Source organism: Lactuca serriola, chromosome 5 (assembly GCF_051521515.1).
Source record: "Lactuca serriola cultivar US96UC23 chromosome 5, Lser_US96UC23_V15, whole genome shotgun sequence".
NCBI lineage: Eukaryota > Viridiplantae > Streptophyta > Magnoliopsida > Asterales > Asteraceae > Lactuca > Lactuca serriola.
Window position 1 is genome coordinate 30,066,559 of NC_136412.1, and position 22,656 is coordinate 30,089,214.

Below are 22,656 nucleotides of genomic sequence, written 5' to 3' on the forward strand. Positions count from 1 at the left end.
GAAAGAGCTACGATTGCCGATCCGTTCCTGAAGTATTGCAATTATAGTTATTAGACTTATCCAAGTGGGAGACTGTCGGATAAGGTGTCTAAGTCCATAACTATTTCTGGTAAATACTTGACCCGACCCGGCATGGTCCATTTGGGTTGCATGGCACCATGTAATTGGATAAACTAAATGAGAGAAATAACACATATGGTTTATTAATATATTATAAGTTCTAATATATTAATAATATTATTTAATTAGTTTTGATCAAGAATTAATTTAGAATTAATTATGTGATCAAAAGAATAACTAATTAAATATATGGGTAGATTATGTAAATCTTCCATATCTTATATAGTGCGCTAAAAGGCTCCATGGATTATCAAGTTGGGTTCCACCCATAGGATGCTCCATGGAGTTAACCCATGGATTGAGAAATGAAGAGTCATGTTACATTAGGGTTTTACCTAATGCTACACACTATATAAGGACCATGTCTCTCCCCAAAATCGGCTACACTAGAGAAACAAGAGGGCTTGGCCGATTTTGAGTGGGTTAGAGTATTCTCTCAAGTTTATACTTTGCATTTGGTGTTGTGTGAAGCATTTGAGGCATCACAGTTGAGGTGCTAGGCTCACAAGGTTTCAAGGAACACTTACAACAACAAGGTATGTAGTTCTATCTATTATTCAAGTTAAAATTGTTCCCCATGTATGCTAGATAGGATCATAGCCTTGGAAATCAACTTTGCATGATAATTAGACAAACATAGATCCAAGGTTATTAGGGTTGCATGTACACTTAGGAAGTGTTAGAATGCTCAAAACCCAACACCATGTACTCAGGATGGTCAGGGTAACTCCGGATGAGGAAGTCAGGAATCCTTCAAATGCTTCTGCGGATATTTCATCTTTTGTCTCTTCTGGGTTGATATTGGGAATTGGTATTATGTTGGAATTTTGTTTGGGTTCACGTAAACAATATATTGGGTCAATTATATGCTAGTGTTTGGATTATAGTATCAAGGATTGTGATATGCCATTCTGCATGCTAGGAGTTTTCAATGAATCTTCTTAGGGCCATATCTTGTCGAGTGGGTTCAGCGTGATCCGTTGTTGTTCCGGGCCTTTGTTGGGATCAATCCAGGAGTAATGCTTGGAGGATCGTTGGTCAGGGTTAGTAGGTTAGTTCGCCAGTGAAGTCAGAGTTTAGTGGTTTTATCATTTGTTCGGTTATGATCAGCAGCTGCCTATGGAAGAACTTTGGGGTTCAATGCACTACCATTGTTAGGAGAGGAGCGGTAGCAAGAAGATGGTGTTGTCATCTGCATGAGTTGTTTGGTCATTAGGAGTGCTAGGGGAGTTTCGTATCCGCATGCGTTGTAGATGGTTAGAGTCTAGTGATCCTTTTAGATTGGATGTTAGGGGTGAAGGCTTGTCAGTACAGGGCAAGGGTTGTGGTTATTAATCGCCGCATAAGAACTCAAGAATTGGTAAGGTATCATGGGAAGTGATTTGGATTATCATACTGGTTAAGGTTTCACGTGTATTCTTTAGGATTTCATGAATTAGGCGATTATTGAGTTAGCTAGCAATGGAACATTAGTATCATTAGTACAGGTCGTAGGGAGTTCATGCTATATGGGTTTGATGGGTTGGAAAACTATCAGGTTTAAGGGATGAGAGACCTTCGTTGAATCTAAGTGAGGGACAATCGATCAAGATTTCAGGGAAAGTTTCACATCCTAGCCAGGAGGAGAGATGACCCAAGTGACTATTAAGATTGAGGTTGTGTAAGTGGGAGTTTAGGGAACTTCCAACCATTGGTTAGCATCTCCTTTATTATGCATAACAGACTTGTGATTGAGTATAGGTTGAGGGATTAGGGAATTTGAGGGATGACCCAAATATCTGATTTGATCCAGTTGGATGCAGCTTTTGGATCAGGATGCATGGGGTTGTGATGGTTAGAATGGGGGGCCACGGGTTGTAACCATGGTTAGTAAGGAGTGTTGTAAGATTGTGATGGGATCGTAGCATTCACCAGTCTGAGGTAAACTATCGTTAGAGGTAGTCATAAGCGTAGATGTGAATTAGCTCGTGCCTTGGGCATGCCAGTATGGATTGTCGAAGAGTATTTGTCTGTGTTACATTGAGGACCATTAGGGGTCCGAGGTGAATTTGGGCCTATGTAACTCCAGTTAGGTGGGACCCGTGGGAGAGGCCCATGTAATTATGGCAATAAAGGTGGGACCTCGTAGAGACCGTTGGGTGAAGGTTTTAGATTTGAGTTGCAGGATTGAGTGGGTGGTCAGTATGTGACACATAGGAGTTATAGGCTGGCTAGTCTTGTTGTTTGACTCTTGGGGAAACTGGTGGTTGAACCAGGTGCGAGACTGGTAGTCTCGACGATAGTTTGGGGACCTGTATATCTCGGTCTAACGAGGGATTGTCATGAATCAAGGTTTTTGGTGAAATGCAAGTGCAGATCTATGGGTCTCAGGTTATGAGTTAAGTATCGGGTTGTTTTTGGGTAACATCTTAAGTTGGAAATCGTAAGTGTTTATGTGCATAATTTTCTTTTCAGTGGGTTATGCAATTAGGGTATCTATATGCCGAGGGCATCAATCGAAGGATTCAAGGGTAAGGAATGGATTCGGTTTTGGTGATAGATCAAGCATTTGTGATTGTGTCTTGGATTGGTTCTGTTGGTGAGGGGCATCAAGCCAAGGCAATATTATTGATTTTGATCTCGTGTGTGGAGTTGCTCATTTGGAGAATATGTTAGGTTATTTGCTGTTGGGATTGTATAATTTTAGAGTATATGATTTGATCCTGTTGCGCAACTCTTGTCTGAGTCTAACCGTTGCAGGGATTAGTCTCCTACTCGAAGGATTATCCGAGCCTTGGTTAAGTATAAGTGTTATGCAGGGATAATTGGTAGATGATATTATTTTTAATAGGAACCTCAAGTATCAGAAGCTGAGTAGTCAGTTGGGAAAATTAATGGGATGGATTCAACAATGTTGTAGTATAGGTAGTCTGTCGGTGAGTCAGATCAATTCGAGATTTTAGATTTAGGTAAAGTGGGGTTGGCTTTCTGCATGGGATTATGGATTCATATTCTTCGGGACTAGAAAGTTCTTCTTGAGGTTCAGTTGCCTTAGGAAGGCCTTTGTATGCTCAAGGTTGTGATTGTGTCCCTCAAGCTGGCGGGATTGCCGGGACGATAAGGAATGAATTCGAAGACGAAATCTGTAACAACCCAAATTTTCAAATAGAGTTTTCATTTGTGATTAACCAAAATATTCCCATAAAATATAAAGTTACAATGACATTTGTTTTCAAAATCTATAACATCAACAATTTATTTCAACATCAGAGTGCCCCATCAAATCAAGTGCCAAAAAGTGCAGGTCACGACATCACGCCATGCCCTTGCCCTTAGGCTCAGATGTACTTGTAACCAATCAACAAATTGTAAGCTAATGCTTAGTGAGTTCCCTAGAGCATACCCCACACAATCCATATAATCACATAATCCATATTAGCTATGAAAGCTACATAAACCACATAAGCCATGCATACAAACATATATGGATGTCATGGGCTCCTCCCAGGGTCTTACTTCAATATGCCATGGGCTCCCCAACATGGTCTCACACCCATGTGCCATGGGCACCCCCCATGGTCTTACTTGAAATGCCATGGGCACCCCCACATGGTCATATAATCAAGTGCCATGGGCACCCCCATGGTCTTTACTTGGAATGCCATGGACACCCCCACATGGTCTAATAACCAAGTGTGATGGTCACCCCCATTGTCTATACCTAGAATGCCATGGGCACCTCCTCATGGTCTTACAACCAAGTGTCAAGGGCACCCCATGGTATTTCATGCAATATCATAGAAACAACTTGCATACAACATAGCATATAACCAACTAGTATACCACATATCACTACATCAACTAGTATACAACGTAAAACAAAATGGGCCGGACTCGGTGCCTTTGACCCATTGGTATGGTGAGGAGACTCACCTCTCAAGAAATGTTGAACTGATAAGCTTAATCCCAACTTGCAGCTCTAACTCAACTGCCTACAATCATCATGTGATCAGCTTTGTCAAGACCCCGAAATACCAGAAATACACTTAAGGTCAAACTTGGTCAACCATGGTCAAAGTCCAAGTCAACGATCAAGGTCAACAGTCCATGTTGACCCTAACTCATTGACTACATCCATCAACTCGTCGGCTTCCTTCAGAGTCCATACAACTGAAATTTCGAGGCAACTCGATGAGTTACCTGAGTAACTCGTCGAGTTCCTTAATGTCCAGAAGACCGAAAACCTATGTAGACCGAAAAATCTAATCATTCACTCGAATCACTCTGAATCCCGAGAATGGGTAAACCCTACCTGACTCGTCGAGTTGGCTAAGAAACTCGTCAAGTCCCTTCAACCCTTTTGTGTTCAGTCCTTTCCAGTTGAATCCAAGGCTCCAAACTACAGATCCAACCCCTTATGATGTAGTTACCACGTAAAGTTGCAAACTTTACATGCATGCAAGGCGTCACAAGGCTATAACACTAAAACTAAGGTTCATACAAGGTTTAATGCATTGAAAAGGGCCTAAAATAGATAAAGTAGGAAACTTTATGTCCATGGAGGCCTAGAGGTGTCTAGATCTGGAACCATCTCCTCATGACAAATCCAATTATGAGTATGAAACCATTTTGCACCAAAGGTGACCATTTACTTCCATAAGATGAGAGCTAAACAAATAGAGGTCAAGATAGAAGCTTTTTACCTTGAAAAGGATGCTATCACCAAGTAGATTCCGGATATAAGGTCCTTTTCTCACTTCAATCTCCTCAACCTTCAAGTTTCCTTCTAAAAATCACAATATTCACTCTCCAAAGCTCACACACACACACACACACACACACTCAAGAAGGCACTAAAACACAACTAGAGTTTCTCTCTGGACAGTTAGGGCGATGAGGGAGGCCACAAATGGCTCTTAAGTTCCTTAAATAGGCTGCAAACCTTGAAAATTAGGGTTTTCCTTTAAAACACCTACTCATCAAGTTAGGCCTCCCAACTCATCGAGTAGATCCTAAATCCTGTGTCCCACAAATGTTCTCTACTCGACGAGTTGGAGCTCCCCAACCCGTCGAGTTCCAGTCTAAATCCTTAAAATTCTAAAAGGTAATCGATACCTGAAACGATCATTACAAATCTCCCCTAATTGAAGTAGACTTCGTCCTCGAAGTTTGATGATGTGAACAAATTTGAGTAGTGCTCCTGCATCTCATCATATGGCTCCCATGTCCATTCAGAGCGCCTTCCATGAGGCCATTGCACCTTTACTAGCTTCATTTCTTTATTATGAAGGATTCTAAATTTCCTATCCAAGACCGCAACGGGCCGCTCAATGTAGTTCAGGCTCTCATCCACCTAAATGTCATCCAAAGATATAACCACAACATCATCTGTGACACACTTCCGAAGCTGAGACACATGTAAGGTGTTATGAATCTGGCTATGCTCGTCTGACAGATCCAAACGGTAAGCCACCTTGCCCACCAGGGCAGTAATCCTAAATGGACCAATATACCAGGGCCCTAACTTGCCCATCTTTCGAAACCAAATGACACCCTTCCATGGTGATACTTTAAGTAAATCAAAGTCCCCCACCTGGAACTCAAGATCCGATCGACGCCGGTCAGCATAGCTTTTATGATGGCTCTATGCGACTCGTAGCCGATAGCACACCTGCTGAATCAAGTCACTAGTCTTGAGTACTACCTCGGTGCTCCCCATGATTTGGTGTCCAGCCTTGCCCCAACAAGTCGGGGTCCTTCATCTTCGACCATACAACATCTCAAACGGAGGGTGGTCGATACTGGCAAGATAACTATTGTTATATGAAAACTCTGCTAGTGGGAGGTACATATCCCAACTTCCTCCAAAATCCAACACGCATGGCCGAAGCATATCCTCGAGTGTCTGGATCGTCCTCTAGCTCTGTCCATCTGTCTGGGGGTAGTATGTCGTGCTAAAATGCAACTGAGTGCCCAGTTCCACGTGGAACTTCTTCCAAAATCTAGTGGGAATCGCACACTCGGCCGGAGACTACTAACACTGGCACCCTGTGCCTAACCACCACCTGTCGCACGTAAATATCCGCTAATTTCTCAGCGGAGATGCTTTCTGAGATCAGAATAAAGTGGGCAATCTTCGTCAATCTATCCACAATAAACCATATGGAACCCACACCCCTTGTCACCCTCGGTAACTTCATGATGAAGTCTGTGACAACCCAAAATTTTCATTCTGAACAAACCATATCAAGTCAATAGAAGTTAGAACAGTTACAGTGAAGTTCCAGACTTTTGGGTATAAGTTTGACAGTTTTTCATGATTTACACTAAAGGAGATATCAGGAGAGTGGATGCACTAGGGTTTTGTGCAACTCCGTTATTCCAAAACTCTATGATATTAGAGTTCATTTCGTGAATAAAATATTTTCTGCCAAAAATCCCAGGACTATATATAGGATTCTGAACCATATTTATTCATTAGTTACATTTCCAACTAGAGAAAAGCCGAATTCTCTCTCACGGATCTTCAGGTTTTCATCCCAAATCGTGAGTACTTCCATCTAGTTGTATTATATATCTTAGATTGTGCTTAATAACATAAAAATCGGATCAAAACCCCAAGATTTGAGAGTTTACCGCCCAAGAACACTTGGAGAGTAAACTCTTTTATATGGGCCAAAGTGTGCCCAATGTCCCTCCAAGCCTTGGAACTCAACCTAGAAAATACCATGACATGTTTAGACCAAAAAATCATTAAGAAACAAAGGCTAGAAGTGAGTTCTCGGTCAAGGATGTTCTTGGGCCGTGAACTCCACTTTAAGGTGTCAAAATGCCCTAAAAGCCTTCCTTAAGCCAAGAGACTAGTTTAGACATGTACCCTAATGTGTTTAGGACTAGCAAACACCATTAGAACACCAAGAGTAAGGTGTTCACGACCCAAGAAGTTCCAGGGCCGTGAACTCCAAACAATAGGGCCAAATGGTGCTATAAACTCTTCTAAAGCCTTGTACACTAGCCTAGTTTAGTTCCTAGTTGAATTAGGAACTTGAAAACACCAAAAACACCCATTCAAGGGAGATTACGGTCGTAATCTCCATGGGATTTGGTCCCAGGGCCGTAAACTCCTAAAAGGAGTTGTAACGACCGAAAAATACAACCAATTTTAAATTTTTCAAAAAAAAACATCTCGATTCCATTAAATCTTTACAAAAAGGTTTTCAATACAAAACATTTAACATGTTCCCAGAATCACAATACTATGAAATCTTGAGGAGCGGTACGATCACGCCTTCGCCTTGCCATAGTCTCCCGAAGAACCTGAAAAACATGAAACCACAACTGTAAGCCCGAAAGCTTAGTGAGATATCCCCAAAATACCAACCACAAATACCATACACGCATAACATGCCATAACATATCCGATCACAGAATAGCCATGCACTTAGGGTCTACTGTGTGACTGGTCCGCCGCACCGGCCTACAGTCCACCTGGTCCACCCTCCGAGTCTATCCACATACATTGAGTCTAAAGTGTGATTGGTCCGTCCGCTCCCGGGCCTTCAATCCACCTGGTCCACTCTCTGAGTCTACAGTATGACTGGTCCGCCCGCACCGGGCCTTCAGTGTATCTGGTCCACTCTCCGAGCCTTCGGCACATCTGGTCCGCCCTTTCGGGGCCTACAGCCTATCCGGACCGCTCGCTGGGCCTTCGGGACAACCGGTCCGCCCTGGGTATCTTGGCCTACTGCACACAGCAGGACCCGCCTCAACCCAACTTCAGTCCAAACAACCATGTGCACATATACATACAATCATATAGCAATTCATAGTCAACAAGCAGATCCAACAGATCACATAGCATATCAACATCCTAATCAGGATACCGACCTAATAGGTCACTAGCATAGCATCTCCCTAACTCTCAGGATACCGATCTCAATCAGGTCTCTAACACATACCATCCTAGCTCAAGCTGCTCCGATCACTGATACGATCTCTACCACTGGACAATCACCAATGCACTAAACTCAAAACAATAATCAACAATTACCAAAATTCCCCTGGAAATCACTGGTCAACCCTTGGTCAAAGACAAGGTCAAAGTCAACCCCTGACTGACTCTACTCGCCGAGTCAACCCGATGACTCGCCGAGTCCCCATACTCAGAATTCCCCTCAATCCGCAACCTAACTCGCCGAGTCACCCCGAGACTTGTCGAGTTCAATAACTCTAAGTCCACTCGCACACCACTCACCGAGTCATCCCTTGACTCACCAATTCTCGACTCGACCAGAAAATATTGGGACTCTTCGACAAGACTTGCCGAGCCCAAGAACAGACTCGCCGAGTCTAAGGCTATCTTCAACCTACTCGCCGAGTTGTTCATACAACTCGCCGAGTTCCAGGCCATCTTCATCCCACTCGCCGAGTTGTTCTTCCAACTCGTCGTGTTCCAGCTCATCTTCAAGCAACTCGTCGAGTACACCCATGTGACTCGCCGAGTACCATCGGTCTGAATCCATTCAGAAGCATTTCTGTCCATGCAATTGCTCCAAAACATAGATCTAGCCTCCTACAACTCATCCATCATGTAAAGTGGCAAACTTTACGTGAATCCAAAGAGATCTATGCATTTTGCACATTAGGGCTAAGGTTTGGGACATGATAGCTTTATCCAATACCCAACACAGGGACTTTCATGCATTCCAATTCTTCTCCATTCCAGATCTGAGGTAGCAACCTCAGATCTAACCTCTAAACTCCAAAACACCAAAATATATGATCTCAACACCCCCAAAATGAAGAATCTAGACAATAGCAGCTCAAACAATGGAAAGATACCTCAAAAGGAAGCTCCAAGAGAAGATTATCCCGAATCCTTGCAAAGCCCTTTGATCCAAGCCTCTCCTTCTTTAGAATCTCTTCAACAACCACCTCTCCAAGCTCCAATTTGCTCAACAATGGTGCTTCTCCACGATTTTAGGGTTTCTGGGACTCAAGGGGGAATGAAGAGGCTGGGAGGAAAACATAATGTTCTTTATATAGGGCTCAACCCCGAGAATTAGGGTTTTCTCCACTCAGCGCCTACTCACCGAGTCCATCTTACTGACTCGCTGAGTTGGCTACCTAACACGCGACCCGGTCGCGACTCTACTCGCCGAGTCCACCCATGGACTTGCCGAGTCACTTTTTCCCAATTTACTCTTTTAGCCCTTTTACTCTACTCTTGATATTTCGGGATGTTACAATTCTCCCCCACTTAAATTAGGCTTCGTCCTCGAAGCCTACTACAATTCAATCCCAACGATACTCCCACAACGTGCCACCTGACCTTAATCGGGCCAAGTCCCTCAAGGCATACCCATCGAAACTCAAGCACACTTTCTCTTCCCTTATGGTGTCCTGACCACCGTCTCGAGCTGGGTACTGGCTGTACCCTCTGATAATCACACTCAACAACCGCGTATTACCCAATGACGCATCACTGCCCCAAATCTCAACATTCACTCGACCCATAAGGGCTTAGAAAGCCATGAACCATCGGATCCCTAATCCGAATCCCACTCTATCCATTCTGCGACGACGGAAGACCCATTCTCAATCTCAGAGAAACTCCGAGAAGTTCTCCTCTTGCAATCACATACACATGCTGAACTTTCTCCAGCACCCTCAGGTTGGGAAACCCTGATACACTTGATGATATCCTCCAACATCCCCCAGGATGAACCACTAATACATATCCAATACCCTGATCAGAATAATACTGAGAGCCCAAGGCTCTCTCCCTGCATCCTTTCCGAGTCTCTTGGCTCTACATCTGCGGAATTCCTCCGCAACCTCAGCAGACATCCCAACCGGATGAGCTTTTATTCTACTGCCGCAAACACGCTGCTCAATAACCATACTCGTATTACTCTAATCATAACTCTGCTTTGCCGCTTTCACTTCCGTGAACTTGCACTCCCTCTTGGAGTCACACACCTCTCTCACTTCCTTTTCCAAGGAATCCACTTGGCCATAATGCCACTCCAACAAGTGCCGCGGTGCTCGCCCAACGCTACACCTCCCTCTTTAGCGTATCCGCTATCCATCCAACACACATACTCTGACTCTCATCGCAGGGACTCTCAAGCCCCTGCACTATCTCCACTAATCAAGATCACTACCCGGGGCCAGACCTTCTAATGCAATCACACCGCAACATACACAATCCATATCCTCAAACTGATCCAATAATACCTGCAGAGTCTTCAGCATGACTGGACCGCCTCACCAGGCCTTCAGTCCATCTGGACCACTCTCAGAACCTTCAGCCAATCTGGACCACTCTCATTGCCTTCAGTTTGGCTGGACCGTTCTCCGAGCCTTCGGCCTGACTGGTACGCCTTCCGACCTTCAGTCTATCCGGACCGCTCAACTAGCGTTCAACATTCCGAGCTATCCCCCCCGGAAGTCCTCCCATGCATACCGTTCTAGCCCTCTAGGGGTTCCGAACTCTAACTCCATCAAACATACTCAATCCCGGCCTGCTCCCAGGCCTTCCACAATCAAATGCCCTAGGTCTGAATCCCGCCCCGCATGCCCGACACTTACTCTTATCAGTCTACACTCTGGGCTGACAGAACACTTGCTGAATCCCATCAGCTAAGCACTTTCAATTACTCATCGATCTCCCGGAGAATTCTCCAATTCTCCCCCACTTGGGCACTAACTATCAACCACCGGTCGCCATCACCGACCTCCCCGAACAACTCTTCCACAAAGAAAACACTTACACACGGACTGCTTCCCACAAGCATAAACAACCTCAACGAGATCTCACATCAACACCGATCAACCTGCTCGAAGGAAACTCAATCTGCATCTAACCACTCCTCAGAAAGCAGATGCTACCCAGCCTGAAAGCCAATGTCGGGTTGCCACTAATAACCCTCATGAATGATAACCAACAGAATTCCCAAAACAATAACCCATAACCAAAACCACAACCCGCAAAATGACGAATACCACATCAAAACCAAACAGAATACCAGCTCATAAACCTACATCACAATAATCACAAGATAACAAGACATCAAGAAAGAAACATACCCGCAGCTGCATCTGGCACTGCCCTGACCTCCTCTGTTACCAGCTGAAAAGCACGAACCTGAGCCCTTGGGGGCTCTGCTCCACCCTGACCTCCACCTGTGATCCTCAAAGTGGCCGGTGCTGGAGCCTGCACCGGTCCTGCAACAAGTTGTGGACAGTTGACCCTCAAATGCCCAACCTGATGACATTGATAGCAAATCCTCAAATCCCGAACTGGCGCTGACTGTCGACAATCCCTCGCATAGTGCCCCTCCTTTCCGCACTTGCGGCATGCACCACCGGACCTACAAACCCCGGTGTGACCCCTCCCACACTTCCCACAAGTGTGACTGCTCAGATCCCCCACTCTAACATCAACGGTCTTGGACCGTTTCGACGCCGGCTGCGACTGCACCGGAGCCTGCCTCAGCTCGCGCAACTGCAACTCAATCTCTAACTCACGCCGCCTAGCAGCCTCCTGCAACTCCAACAATGTCCCGCACCTTTGCGCAGACACAAACTGCCTGATGTCCCTCTTGAGCATGCTCAGATATCAAGACATCTGAGCCTGCTCCGAAGCGAACTCTGGGCAAAACATTGCCCTCTCAGTGAACATCCTGGTGATCTCAGTCACCGACTCCGAATCCTGCTTCAGCTCAAGGAACTCCTGAGCCAATCTCTCCCTCTCAACCTGCGGAACATAACGAGTGACGAACATCTCTCGGAACTGATCCCATGATACTACAGCCCTCTGCGCATCTGAATATGACCCCGTGGTTAATCTCCACCAATCCTTCACCCCGAGCCTCAACAGGTTCAGAGCACACCTCGCCCTCTGATCAGCAGGGCATGAACATGTGAAGAAACACCCCTCCACGTCTGATAACCACCTCATAGCAACAATCGGGTCCTGAACTCCATCGAATGTGGGAGGCTTTGTATTATCGAAGTCTCGATACTGAAAACCCCGACTAGCTCCTCCCCCTGTCGCTGCTACAGCCGTTGTAGCCGCCGCGGCAGCCGTCTCAGTGAGAGTTGCATAGCGCTCATCAAAATACTCCACCATGGCAGTCTTAATCGACCCAAACAACTCTGGCAACTCAGCCCGGAATAACTCAGCAATCTCATCACGCAGGATCTCACGAATCCTCGCATCCAACTCGCTTGTGCTCATCTGACCGATAACCTCGGGCGGCACCGATCCGCCCGGAACTCTCTCTCCAGCTCCCGATCCTGACCCGGATCCACTCTCGTCATGCCTCAGAATCTCCATACTGAAAAGAAACACCACACAAAATCTCAGACTCTTCCCACCATCCCGGGATCCAACTCTCTCCACCCAACCCTAGAGATCATGGTTTCCCTGATACGCGTATGGGTCCTGTGCTTTCAGTAGTACAGGCCCATACTACCTTCCACACCTACCCATATTTGTATGAAGTACTACCAGAACACCCTAGAGAAACATGCATAACAACGCTCAACCCTCACCACTAGAGGAACACTGAAAATCTCCCATAAGGAACCCTAGGCTACAGGCATCACAAATCAGGCAACATATCATGAAATCCTGAAGATCCCTAGCCTATCACTAGCATGTTGTTCTATCAAAGCTCAAAAACAAATAACATGCATTGTATTTTCGGGTTACTTACTGGCTCCGGCTGATCGTACCTCCGCGTCCTCCCTTACTCATTTTGAAAACCATTTTAAATAGTCTTTTGAAAACTCTCCTCGATTTGAGACTGGAGTCACATGAATGTTCCTCTAATTCACTCAAAACAAGGCTCTGATACCAACTTGTAACGACCAAAAAATACAACCAATTTTAAATTTTTCAAAAAAAACATCTCGATTCCATTAAATCTTTACAAAAAGGTTTTCAATACAAAACATTTAACATGTTCCCAGAATCACAATACTATGAAATCATGAGGAGCGGTACGATCACGCCTTCGCCTTGCCACAGTCTCCCGAAGAACCTGAAAAACATGAAACCACAACTGTAAGCCCGAAAGCTGATTGGAAGATCAGCAATGATTTGGAGCATTGGTAAAGCAAAATTTGATTGGAAGATCAACTTCCCAAACTTCCATGGACATTGACAATGGTAACATTGGAAGTCCAGAAAAGCTTTCTCTTCCCAATTGAAAGGGATTGGCCGTAGTCAACTCGATTGACAAAATGGTAAAGAGAAAGGCTAAGTTTGTGATAGTCCCATGTACCATTTCCAAAGAGTCCATATGGTTCTATTGCCAAAGGAAGGGCATTGGTTGCGAAGCTGCCTAATTTACCTAAAAGTCCATAAGGATAGTAAAGTCAAATGTTTGACTCTACTTCAGGCAAAGTCCATCGTCTAACTCTATTAAGTTTCTATTCTGAGATTCTTATTGCATGATGTGACTGGGTCACATGTTGATGTTTTAAGAATCAAAATAAAAGTGAAGAAACTTAAAGGAAGTATATGCTGATTCTGATCGCGAAGAGGGATTTTGATCGCATGGTTCGGTGATCAAAATTTTGAGCTGTTACTTAAGATTTGAAACATATTGCTTAGGAATAGATAGCAACAAGGTTTTCATATGGGTTGTAAGGATAAGTTTTCCGCAAAGTTTTAAAATAAAAGAATAAATGGTTTTGATTTTATTTATTTTAAGTATCCTTACAATGGCATTTGTGAAAAAGTTTGTTGCTTATATGTTTCCATTGATAAGCAATATGGGTAAATGGATTTGATTCTTTCATTAGTGGTAGTGTCATAATTTACCAAATAAGGAAAGATTCTCATCACCCAAGTTTCAGTTGGATAGAAACTTGGAATCATGCAAGTTTTATTGTGTGATGAATGAGAATTTTCATCTTTGGTAAATTAAGACTAATTCCTTGTTCACGTTTGCATGTGAGTCAAGCGAAGGACTAAGATATTGGGTACACTTGGTTGTGTGCTGGTCAGGTCCACCACAAAGTTTGATAAGATTATTCATTATGATTTACTAAAGTTTAGTAAATATGGTTATGCTTACGAGTTTAAGTGTAATTCTGAAACATTGGAAAAGTTTCAATATATGGCAGAATGAATAAGAAGAATCAAATAAGGCAGAAAGATAAAAGTTTCTCTAATCTGAAGAGATGGTCGAGTACTCGTGTATTTTGTTTTATGATTATCTTAGTGATTATAGAACCATATCACAATTGATCCTCTAAGGATACCTTAGTGTGTATGTTGGCTGAGGAGAGGAATCGTGAATTGTTGAAATGGTTAAATCAAAAGATAATTCATACTTCGTTCCAAAAAAAATCCTAGAGTTATACTCCAAGATTGTAACTTAAGTGACATAGTCTTTAGAAAGTTCATAACACTTATCAAATGTAGAGTAAGATGTGTCCTACTCTTGTACATTTGAGGTTGGTTAGTTGTGATGTTTTGGATAAAACAAAGACCAACTAAGTCCAATTATGGGAAGTGTTTAACTTGATAAGAATCTGCACTAACTATTGAATATTTGTTTTGTCAAGGAATGGTTCTTGACAAAGAGAATCATATATGTCAAGAGGTTAGTAGGAGTCTTAAAAAGATCTTAAGATAGGTTCAAGAACTAATCAAGATATTTGTTTATCACTAGCCCACGACTTGAGGTTTGTAACCTATCGTGTTGACATATTATGTGCTCATCTCAGTTTAGGTTGGCTTTGCATTGGAGTTCTGAGAGTTCTTGATTGTTTGCATAACAACCTGGAAGAAATGGTAGGCCCTTGTGCTGCCGGATGGCAAGAAATTAAGATTGCACAAGTTCAGTCGATATGAATTTGGAAGTGTCACTAACCTAGTCCTGTCATTATGGTTTTGACAAAATTCACATGGAAAATGACACATACACCATAAAATCTAAGTGTCATAAGGTTTCTCTTTGATTCATGAAAATGATGGTAAGGAAACGCTTCCACTAAGAAGATTTTAAGTAGATAGCGGTTGTGATATTTGCATTCTGATATAGTTAGTGGAGCGTGTGTGGTTAACCGGCACACTAACTAGTGAGAATTGCAAAAGGTCTAGACAAACATGTGAGCTATCTAAGGAAAGGTGTATGTTTTTGATAAAGTCTTATCAAAGCAATCTAGTATCAGAAATATGAACTTTGGTAACAAAGTCAATAAAGTACTGATTTCTAGAAGTCCAGTTGATTTCTGAGTACATGTCAAAGCTAGTGAGAGCATAAAGCGTTCTGCTGGTAATCATTATGCTAGTGGGAGCATGATGATTATGTTAAGTATTGCAAGTTAGAAATGTTAATTATAGAAAACAAAAGTTTCAATTTGCTTTGAAAGGTTGTTTTGCTATAATTAAGGGAGAGGATTTTATACTTCACTCCAATTCTATAAGCTTAGATTGATGTTTTAATCTACTTTAGTCAAGAATATATCTGAATGTTATGCTGGAATGGTTCAACATAAGGAAATTCTATATATGTTAGCTTAGATTGAGAATTTAATCTGCTTTAGTCAAGAATATATATGAATGTTATGTTGGAATGGTTCAACATAAGGAAATTCTATATATGTTGCGTTCTCAAAATTCAATTATGATTACGGCATCCCTCTTCATAGTTCGAATTTTGAGAACATGGCAAATAAAAATTTTATATCATGAATCGTGTCCCATATGCTTCGGATATAGGATCGATTGCATGTACTATAATATTCATCCATTCTAAATTTTCCTAATGCTTAGGGCATTAAGAAGGGAAAAAGGAATAAAACTGGAATTGACTAAAATGATTAAGCAAATTGTCGAGGACAATCTGAGGTTTACCAAAGATTGGTTGCTCATGGACAATTAGAAGTATAGAGTAAGGACCATATTGACATATTTTGGAAAGAGGCAACTCTTGTTCAGAAGTGATGGTCAAAATGGTAATATGGAATTGTCTCCATAGGTGGAGGTTATTCTTTGAATCTGTGTAAGATTAAAGAACAATGCTAAGAAGGATGTTCAAAGGAATGTACTTTGAATTTGAGACTTTATTTCCATGGAATTGTTTTCCATTGGAATGCTTTGTAATGTCTGTTGCCAAGTCTTTGTGACTTCTGTGCATAGTCATTACAAGGGGATCATTGCATATAAGTTTAGAATCTAACATATTACAATAAATGGCAAGAGTTTGGTATTCTTGCATTTACAACAAGGATTGGAATTGTGAAATGAGCATATTGGAATATTGTCAATTGATCTATTTCACAAAGAGAGGACCATATGTAAACATAGTATGCATACTTGGAGTATGGCATAATTGTTGTTTGGAAAACCATAGTGTACATGCTTGGAGCATGGGACAACTAATGTTTTAATTCAAGCATAAAGTTGATTAATCGAAACATAAATAATGAGTAATCAATATGGTGCTTAAATAAAAGGTGTTTTTATTTACACTCAAAGTGTTGGGGCCATATAAGATTAGTATTATTCTTGTGTTTCACTTTGCATGTTTTGACTTCCAGAATAATTATGTTATGATATATCATATTATTCAAACCATCCACAGTCAGTCATACGTTGGAAGTAGATATGAATCAAGACTGTCATGAATTTGGCTTGTATGATTTGTCTAAAGTGCTTTAGACAATGCAATGGTTGCTACAACATTCATGAGTACTCATAAGGGCTGAGTATTGGATTCAACCCACGCTCACTTGCATCACTTCATGGAATTTATCTCGAGTGATCGTGAGACGGTAATATCATATAAATCTTCAAACCTAGAGATATGAGTTGTTGACTATGATTTGGTTATTCATTGATTGTACGAAAATGCATTGGTAACTCGATGTTATAAAATGTGCCTTTGTGAATAATTCAACAAGTAGTTAGTACAAGCATATCAGTCGAAGTTTATCTATTCCTTCTAGAAATAGAAGCGATATCTGGGCCCCTTGATGATTTGGTTTTGACCTATGTACCGGGCCCGGTCAGAACCTAATTGATGTGTTCAATTTAGTTCTATGTCGAAACAAATCGGAGATCGAGAAACAAATGCTGGACAATAAGTAAGACCATGTTCCATGTATTTGTCGGGCTGATATCATGAGAGCAGAGGATTATATGATCACTTATCTTAAATGGCGTATCATCATCATCTTATTTCCGAGAGACTTTGAAAGAGCTACGATTGCTAGTCAGATTTTGAAGTCATATTTGCAAATATAGTTATTAGACTTATCCAAGTGGGAGACTATTGGATATAGTGTCTAAGTCCATAACTTTATTTGGTATGTACTTGACCCGACCCGACATGGTCCATTTGGGTTGCATGGCATTGCAATACTTGGATAGACAAATGAGAGAATAAGGCACTTATGATTATTAATATATTATAAGTTCTAATATATTAATAATAGTATTATTTAATTAGTCTTGATCAAATATTAATTTAAGTATTAATTTGGTAATCAAGTTGAAACTAATTAAATATATGGGGTTGATTATAACAATCATCTAAACTTTTATAGTGGATTAAATGATCCATGGTTTATGGGTTATGGATATAACTATTTAGAGCTCCATGGATAGTCCATGGGAGTTACAAACCCATGGGTCATGAGAATGGAAGAGTCATGACAATTATGAATCTTCATGATGAAACCCTAATTGTGACACCACTATAAAAAGGACCCCATGGCTAGGAAAATCGGGACTAGAGGATTCTTGTGAGGGCATAACCGATTTTGAGTGTAAGAAGTATTCTCTCAAGTTATTCCATGTTTTGTGGTGTTGTGTGAAGCATTTGAGGCACAAAATTTGGGGTGCTAGGCTCACAAAGTCTTGAAGGAATCCAAGCAACATCAAGGTATGTATTTCTACTAGTTTTATATTTTATTTATTCCCCGTGCCATGCTAGTTAGGAAATAACCTTGAAAAAGAAATTTGCATGTATATAGAGAAAACATAGATTCAAGGTTATTAGGGTTGCATGTACACTTAGGAAGTGTTAGAATGCTCAAAACCCATCACTATCAAGGTGGCATTATCTGTTGATGGAGATGGTGGTGGTGGAGGTGTTGCGTTGTTGACACGGCATGTAGATCTACGGGGCGGCATCATGCTGCTCAGGAAATAGAATGAAGAACATAAGTTTTTAATGATTGGAAGTTGTGTGTTAATAAATTTGTTATTTTTATTAATTTATAAATTCGAATGACCTACCCAAGGTTTAGAGCTTGACTCATAATAAAAGTTTGCATAGTGATAGATAAACTTATGAATCTGAGTGGTAGTCAAAGAATTTACACACAAAGGAATTTATTCATATATATTAAACACATGCTGAGTTACATTTGAAGTTAAGAAAATTTCGACCCTTCTAAGGATCTCCGATATAGAAGTTAAAGAAAAGTAAGACTTTTAGCAAATACTACTTGCAACGTAGGTTGCACTTGGAGCTTGACTCCATGTCTGATTGCTTTCCTTCCATAAAACGCCTATCGAAGGTGGCTTGCTGTTCCCTTATCTCAGAGAGGGCTGCAATCAGTTGTGCTTGGAATGTGTCGGTTCGGAGTTGGGCATTATCATGTGCCCTGTCCAGTCGACGGATTTCGGAAGTGTGGACTTGTACCTCCATGTTGAGTTCACGAATTCGGTTAGCTTGAACCCCAGATTGATAGGACTGGTTGGCTAGTTTTCCCACCCTGACTAGGAGTGCTCGGTCGGCTGAACTGTCACACCCCCAAACCAGAAATGGCGGAAACATTCGGGGGTGGGTGACTTCACGTAGTATCATAACAGTTGAATATTGTAAAGAAAGTAAACACAACCATCATAAATATAATAAAAGCTTACATTGTTGCGTGTAATACATGTTCCAAAAGAATATTACAAATATGATGATTTAAAATGTTTTGATAATAGACGCCTTAGCGTTCCTTCTCCAAAAGCTGATGGTTACCTGTATTACTGATTCTCTGAGAAATACCAGTAGTTTTGAAAAAGTGTCAACAATTAAGTTGGTGAGTTCATAAGTGTTTTTGTACTGAAAATTTGTATTTCCTTTAGCAAAAATAACTGAACATGTTTCCCAGAAAATCCAATATTTTCTACATATAGTTAGAAAAAGTTCCAAAGGCAGGAGTGCAATAATATCTTTCGTGCTTAAAATGGTGAAAGTGTATTTATACCTAAATAATGTATTTACTGAATGCATTCAAGAGTCTCATAAATCAAGCTTATTTTAATACTTCCGTGTGAGTTTTATAACCATGATATTAACCCAGACTGCCTATAACAACGTTCTTCATGCGTTGCAGTGTTATGACGTTTGTCACCCCAGACCTGCCGGTCTAACTGTAGCTAACAGTTTAGGTGCGGGATTGTCGATCCCGTATAGATCTATACAAAAATATCATGCTCTCCCTCCAAGGGATTATGGTTTATAATACAGGGCTTGAAATGCGCACTTGAGAGTACTTTGAAGCTGAATGTCTCACAACACTTTGTATTGATAGATTTATGAAAAGAAAGGTCTATATTTCATGTGGATGAAAATATTTCATTTTCACAATGTTTATGTAAAGATGTAATGAATAACTTGTAAACTATACCCATTATAGTTTTTCCGAAAGTGTGTATCATTTGGTGATAAAAACTCGATGTAATACTAACTTTGTATGTAAATTATAACATTGATATCGAAGTTATTTAACATTTATAAAAATGTAGGTGGTGTATTTCGATTTGTATAAAACGATGAGTTTTTCTTGTATTGCACTTGTATTTCCCCCCTTAAAACATGAAAAGACGTGAAAATATAAGGGTATGAACTCAACTGAAAAGTGTGGCGATTCGAAGAAAATGAGCTTTTTCTCGGGTGGCACTCCGACTGGAAAGTACCGAGATTCTCGAGAATCTCGGGGCTTCGGACCTTCGTCGAGGCTGAGGTATGAAACCGGAGTGTCGGGGTCATCTCGGGATGCTAAACGGTGAGTAAAAGTGAAAGAGAAGAGAGAAATGATCAAGGAAAGTCGGAGGTCTCGCAAGGTATTTATAGGTGGGCTGCCAAGCTTCGTACGGTGGGCATACCTCGTACGATAGGCGTACCCTCGTACGCGGGGCATACGTCAGCGATGACGTCTCCGGTCTCTGGTCTTCGGATGGGACTGCCGTAGAGGGTGTAGGGGTGACGTGGCCGATCCAAGTCCATGCATCTCGTACACTGGGTGTACTCCTTCGGATAAGCCTCGAAGTGTGTGCCAAAAACTTCAAAAATGCGTAACTTTCGCATACGAGCTCCGTTTTTGACGTTCTTTATATCCACACGAAGGTGAGAATATACTCTACAACTTCCATTTAGACTTCGTCTGCTAATTTTGATTTTAATTTTAATTATTTTGTTTTAAATAGGCCGGGACAGGGTAATTTCGTTAAAAATTCATAACTTCTTTATCTGATGTCCGTTTTCGTCTGTCTTTTTACCATTGTACTATTATTGTAGAGACCTTCAACTCTCGTTTAGGTTGCGTTGGCTAAAAATTTCTCGATCTTTATCTCGAGTTTTTAGCTGTCTACCGTTGTTCCGAAACTTAGAAAAATCGTAACTTCTTCATTATAACTCGGATTTGAGTGTTCTTTATATTTTTGGAAACCTTGGCACGATATCTAACACTTTATGCATCCCAATTTAGATTTTAGAACACTTCATTTTTGACGCTGATTTCTTTGATTCTAAATAGTTCATTATATTTGACTCTTTGAATGTTACATTGGTTTGAAAAATATCGGGTTGTCACATGAACCTCCATCCCTGACGTCATAGAAGTCTCGACACATACTGTAGGGAGGATGTACTCCTTGCTGTTCGCTCCAATGGTGAAGGTGACTTCCCCAAATAGGAGTGGGTCCCTGAAAGTTTCTCCTAACTACGAGAGATTGAGCGACTGGTGGGTTGATTACTTCTGGTTCTGAGTATGTCCCAAAGTCATCCCCTTCTTCCAACTCTATGGTTTCTTCATCCTCTTCGGGGTCCTCCTCTACCCATCCTCCATTACCCTGATCGGGTAGTAGGGGTCCCCTGGTGGGTGGAATCTAGCCATTGTGTTTGTGCGAGAATAGAGATATGAGAATTGTCTAGAATTTAAAACATACACATCTAAATACGTAAGTTAAACTATTGTATTTACCAAATAATCCTATAGTATTTAAGTTTGTATGTTTGATACTAGTGTAGTTTTGGTAAGTTTTGACTTGTTGCTCACTACGACCATCCCTCGACATACATTAGTCCGATTTCGGATAAATATAGTTGATCAGGCTATATTCGTCCCAAATCCGATTACATACTCCGAGACCTAGTCGTAGTGTCCAACTTGTCTTAATACTTCTTGTATAGTTCTAACTATGAAAATGACTCGTTGTATGCATGTATTTGTTCTTTTACGACCCAAATAACTTAAGCTAAATGAAATGCGGTTTAGGTGTAAAAACGTTTTTTCAGAGAGTTTTAGTCCCTATGCATTTATAGTTTGTATATCTTATGTGGTTCGATATACTTAGTTCACTATAAACAATGCTCTGATACCAATCTGTCACACCCCCAAACCAGAACGGCGGAATCGTTCGGGGGTGGATGACTTCATGTAGTATTGTAACAGTTGAATACATAGTAAAGAAAGTAAACACAACCATCATATATATAATTTAAGAGTTACATTGTTGGATGATACTTGTTTCAAAAACAAATTACAATATGATGACAAAATGAGTTTAAAACTGACGCCTTAACATCACTTCTCCAAAAGCTTAAGTTTACCTATATTACTGAATCCATAAGAAATACAATTAAGTTGGTGAGTTCTTAAGCGTTTATGTATAAAATTTGTAAGTTTTGTATAAAATCAGTGAGTTTATTTTCGAAAAATCCAATATTTTTCCATGAGTGTGTCGTAGTTTAAAAGTTCCAAAACTGTAATGCATTAGTAGTTTTTCATGTATAGAATAACAGATTTAAGTATGTATAAAATGACTAAGACATTTGATAAACCCGTAAATCATCGTGTTTTTAATACTCCATCTGAGTTTTATTTCCATGCTATTGACCTAAACTGTCTGTAACAACGTTCTTCAGGTGTTGGAATGTTATGACGTTTGTCACCCTAGAACTGCCGGTCTAACTGTAGCTAACAGTTTAGGTGCGGGATTGTCAATCTCGTATAGATCTATACATAATTATCACACTCTACCTACAAGAGATTAAGGTATATAATACAGGACTTTAACTGCATACTTGAAAGTACGTGAAGCTGAACGTCTCACAAAACTTAGTATCAAATAGATTTACGTATGAAAAGTTCATTTGTTCTTGTATATGAAAGTATTTCCTTGATATAGTACTTATAATATGTAAAATCTCTTGAACATCTAGTAAACTATACCTATTATAGTTTTTGTTCAAATGTATGATTCGTTTTATGATAAATCCTAGTGTAGTATCAGCTTGGTATGTA